This window comes from Nothoprocta perdicaria, unplaced genomic scaffold (assembly GCF_003342845.1).
Source record: "Nothoprocta perdicaria isolate Ctin4 unplaced genomic scaffold, notPer1 scaffold_11, whole genome shotgun sequence".
NCBI lineage: Eukaryota > Metazoa > Chordata > Aves > Tinamiformes > Tinamidae > Nothoprocta > Nothoprocta perdicaria.
In genome coordinates, this window is record NW_020454205.1 from 6,808,712 (window position 1) to 6,814,168 (window position 5,457).

Here is a 5,457-nt window from a genome sequence, read left to right on the forward strand (position 1 = left end):
AGCTCTTGCTTGGAAATATCAGGAATTTTTGGACAAATATGTTTTCTCATAGTGCTGGCTATGAGCACGGTGAGCTTCAGCGCTTACTGAACCATCACCCAGTTTGTCTAGGGATTTTTCAAGGTCAGTGTCACCAGGGTTTGTGTAGTGTTTTCTGAGCAGGGCCAAAAGCAGAGGCATAAATGGCAAATCGGTAGTTCCCAGTAAAGGCTTTTTCCGGAGAAGCTCCTCAGGGGGAAATGAGGATACACTTCCAGCATGTGAAGGTCCTGGCCAGCTTGACTCGGTGCAGATATCCAGTAAAGCAAAAGTCAGCTCTCCTCCCCTCTACCAGCTGTGCAAGGGGCACGTTTGTAGCAGGACTCCCAGGAACAGGGACCCTGCGGCCCAGTCCAAGCAGTTTAACACTTCTCAAGCTCCCTGTGAGCTTGAGCTTTCCGTTCATTCGACATGTGAATGCTAAACACCATGGAAGCCACCACATCTCTTCCCAATGGATTTTGGATTTTCTATCACAACTATTTATTTTACAGGATCTCTCTGTTCCCAGACATAAAAGTGCTGGAAAACATTTGGCTAGGCTTGCTTGAGCTGGGCCCTTGCTCACGCGGAAGGTTCATGAACCTTTGCAGCTCTCTGGGTAAACTTAGCCTGATTTTCCCTGTACAGCCAAATCCCGGTAAAGGTCGGGCCCGTTTGGTTTCATGTTTCGCTGTGGACAGTTTTTCATAGGTTCAGTTTTAAGGACCTGAGTGTGAGACAGACACAGGACTCTCATAAAAGCAGAGAGTGGCCACGGTAATAGTTGTGCCTTGCATTTCTTGTATCTGACACTGAAATGTATTTCCCTCCAGCCAACACTGGAGTCAGCATGATGTGGATTAGCAGCAAAGCAGTGGGAGAGGGAGAAGAGGAGGGGGGTTCGGGTCATATGTTAAAATAATTCCTGCAAAGTCTGTTCTATGCCAAACCTTGCACTATTTCTGTTTGGTCTAAGGATTTGAAAGTTTGCATGAGTACCCAAAATGATGAGGGACGTAGCTCAGTTTGTTCTGAAATGACCACAAAAGGGCAAAGACCTTGGCTAGCAACGCACAGCGTAATGCACAGAACGTGGAGCCTGCCAAAAACGGGGAGTCAGACAACTCTCTCATGCTCTCTCCTTACAAGAGCCCGACGAGGCGGCACGTTGCGTCGAGAAGCGTGAGTCAACCCTCCGAGGAAGGTGCTCAAATGGAAACCAGATCGTGGGCAAGCTCTGCAGGTTGCATCCCTCCGAGTGGAAAGCAGAGGAAGGGCGGAAAACTGGGCTCGGTGACAAACGAGGTGATGGCAGAGTGTCACTCGCGGCAGCCTTTGGTCCTGGCCTGGCTTGCAGCAAAGCCTGTGTCAGCGCTTTGCTAGGCTTTATCCCCATGCTATTATTTGCCCCTTGGGCTGTGGATGGATTTTCTAGGAGTTAACCTGGCAGAAGCTCTTATATATTTTTGGCTGGTGTTGCAGCACCAGAGTTGTTTAACCTCTCGCCCTGGCTGCCATCGTCCCCCTTTCTCCTGTTCTGCACATTTTTGGGGTGACTGGGGACATCGGCCTGAGCGCCAAGCCCTGTGGCAGAGAGGGCTGTGAACGAAGCTCCCCATGGCTGGAGATTGTGCTGTAGGTGGAAAATCTCTTTGACTACCCAGGATGGGGCATATTTGAAGCAGTTTCCATCTCATCTGCCATGGGAATAGGGCACAGTGATTTATGACTGCAAGCACTGGAGCTGTCCTGTCTGGAAAGCCAGAATAAACTCATCTCCTCCATCCAGCTCAATGGTGAAGTAAAAGTCAACAGAACAGCTTACAATCTGCTGGCTTTGTAATGGGGGACACAGGAGGTCAGCTTACCTAGTGCCTGGTGGCTTATTGATCCTCCATAACTTGATCAGACCAAAAAATTCCTCCCCAAAGCTCTCATGTTGTGTAGGTGGGAAAGTGGAGCATCGCTCACGGGAGCACTTCCCCCAGTCTCTGTGCCTGACGTTTAGAAGGTGGTAAATATGTCACCAGTTCTTAAAAATTCCCTGGGAAGAGAGTAGCAGGAAGCCTGACTTCTGTGTTGGCCAAACGTGGAGCAACGTGAGAACGGGCAGGTACTTGGCTAAGACAGGGCTTAGTGCAGCCTTTGCAGGGAGGCTCCACGATCTACTGGAGGTATTTGAGGTGTCCAGATATGCCAGGGTGAGCTGCCTGAGGGAAAGGTTTTAACAGGATCCCACATCAGATGCTTTTTGAGTATTGAATTGCTAGAGAGAGGAGGGAAAGATTTTCATAGATTACAGATGTGCTGGGAAGCAGGAAAAAGGACTAAATCTTTGATTTTTTTATGATGGGCAGAGGTTATGGCTACAATGGGTTAGCGGCTATGATCTGATTTATCACCAGATGCTCAGGAGTGTGTGTGGAGGGCAGGGAAGCGACAGCCTTTGCTAATAACACATAATTATTTGGAAACTAAAGCTGACCATGGAGCAATGTGAAGGCTTCCTGCTACTGAGGCTTTGGCCAATAAAGTGGCAGATGAAATTTGATTTTGCTAGGTGGAAGGTAAAGCAGACGGGAGAAAAGAAACCTAACCCCCCACACACATGCAGAGTTATTACTGCTCTGGGGAGAGACGTACAAGTTTAGTATGGATGAGTCTGTGAAACACTGGCGCAGTACTCGGGAGAGAACAAAAAGTGGGAATTACTGCAAAGCCATAGTGTGCAGTACAGAAAAGCACTCGTCATGACTGTATAAATCCTCCGTGCAGGGGTTCTTTGAGCAGCCCCATCCATCTCTTCTCATGAAAGGCAGAGCAGAAAGATAGATACGAGAGGGGAAACCAAGTGCAGAAGTGAGCACCTCGCAGGGATGTGAGAGAAGTCTGTAAATTGCAGACGACTTGGAGAATCTGACATCTGAGCTGCTCCTCAGGGATGGAAATGTGAGTGGATTCAGCACGATGATGCTTAAGGTAAAAGGCTGAGCTTGCACTGAAGCACTCCTGGGCCTCAGCAGACCACCTCTGCCAGAGAGTGAGGAGAAGCTCAGGACACCCGTGTCTTGCTGTGTACAGCTACAGTGAGCACGAGGGAGCAGTTTGGGGTTGTTTGACTGGGAAATAGTGAAGAAACACAGTGCCAAAGGGCTGGTTTCTGGAAAGCAGGTAGTGCAGAGGCGCAGGAGGAGGACCCAAAGCATGAGCTAAGCCTGAGCGCGAGGCCACGCGCAGGAGGGGATCCGGCGCCGGCTGGCGCGTCGCTCCGCTTGGGCCCCGACCAGGATGATTGCATGTCCAAGTCATTGCTGTTCCCAGATAGCCACCACGCACCAGGAGGCAGCAGCCAAAACCCATTAGGGATGATCACATCGCACCGCACAAGGGGAGTTTAGTGTCCGTCTCCCGATGGGCAGCCGTCCTGCGTATCAGCTTCCTGAGGAGGTGATGGGAACAGCCACAGCTGAAGAGCTCGTGACAGCTTCTTTCTGCATGGGATTTCCTTCTGTTCCATCCCGTGTTTGCAAGCAAGCCCTGGCTTTCCTGCTGCTTCTCACATCTTTCCATCTAAAGGTAGCAAGAGGAGGACCCAAGTCATGAGGGAGGTGTCTTGGGGAAGCAGAGGGCTGGGATCCAGGGGTTTGGGATGAAGGCTGGATCCCACTGTGCAGTTATCCCTTTCCAGAGGTGCAGAGGAGCAGCAGACTGTCTGCAGCACAGGCAAAACTTTGGATAACCCTGCTGAGCTTGGAGTTGGCCCGAAAGGCTCCATCTCCACAGGCAGTGTGTTCCTGACTGCGTGGAGCCCCTTGAGGGTTCTGCACCATCCCTGAGGGCAAGAAGGACCTGGAGCCCATCCTGGAGAGGCAGAGGGCTCCACAAGCTTGTTTGCTTGTGGAGAGAGCTTGTTTGCTGTGAAGAGCAGTAGTTGTGGCTGGGACAACCCATCTTGGCTCTTAAACAGATAGTGCATTCAGCTGTGCTAGATCCAGCTCTCAAGCTCTTCTCCATCACCCATTAGGGAACTTGTCCTTTGGATACTGCCAGAGAGCTGGCCCTGGATCAGTGTCTATCACATGGCAAAGGGATCCCAGAGGCTCTCAGAGCTGTAGTTGAGAGCAGGTATTTATCGCCTTGCAGGTGTTGGCATTTCCTCGTGCAGTGTGGGGCTCAGCAGCCTATGGTGGGTTCAGCTGCCCAAGGTCCCGTAAAAGGCTCCGCAATGGCTTTTGCGGGAATTTCTCTGTCAGGAAGCGATGAGGCCTTGCAGCCTGATTGCTGAAACACATGTAGGTTTGGCCTTAAGGAGGTTTGGGCGTTGTGGCCTTGAGGGCATCACTGTGCTCAGTTCTGCAGAAATGGCTCTCCCTGCTGACTCACGCTCTGCTCCCTGGAAACTGCAGCCCTCCTGGCACTTTCTTCCCGGTCCTTTCTGCCCTTGGCATTTCTTTCCTTGACAGCACTTTTCCGATTGTTTTTGTTTGCTGGCGCTGCATCCCGGAGACTCCAGCTTGCTCAAGGCCGTGCTTCCTCTCCTCCACGCTGAGTGGGAGCAGATGAAAGAGGAGGGAAAAGGATGCCAGCACGGCTGGAAAAAGCGTTACCGGATCTATAGCTGTCATCTCGCACACGTCTGCCCATGTGCGAGGCAGACAGGAATGCTGTTTCCCCAGTGATTCCTATAAAGCTACTTGAGAAGAGTTAGTTGCAAATGCCTCAAAGTGACTTTAGTTTCAAAGCTTTCTGGAAAAGGGTAAGGCTTAAAGCGTTCAGGTTTCCTTCCTCTAAACAATATTATTTGGAGGGGAAGAAGCCTATGGAATTAATGTTTTTACTTCTTGTAAGATGGAGTCCACTCCTATAATGGTTGCCAAAACAAGATCTCTGATACTTTAACCGCTTTAAAAGAAGAGTGGGGTTTTTTTGTTTTGTTTTTCTTGTGTTATTCTCTGGGCAGACTCATGTGGAAGGTGCTCAGAGCATCTTTGGAATGTGACTTGCTTGGGGCAGAACCCAGACCTAGTTGTATTTTAGGGCCTAGCTGTATTTCCAAAATCCTCATATACATCATCTGTGTGGCTTTTTGGTTGATGTAGGCTTTATTTTTCCCCCCCCTTTCTTTCTCAATCTGATCTTAATTGTCTATTCTAGGCATTGACTGCTATTTCCAAAATAGTAAAGCCGTTGGAGTGCTGGAATTCCAGTCCCAAGTCCGTGGCCCGAGGAATTAGCTGCTGGGAAGCAGTAGTGTGGATAAGTGACTGAAGGCAGAGAGGGCCCTTAGGAATGTAATATTATTAATGTTTGTTTAAAAATAATGAGAGAAAGCTACAATAGCATTGAACTCACCATCATAATTTTGCTGTGGTTGTTCTGCCTTTTTTATGAGTCTGTATCCTTGCTCATTCCCTAGCTGCTACTAAGCATCCTGCG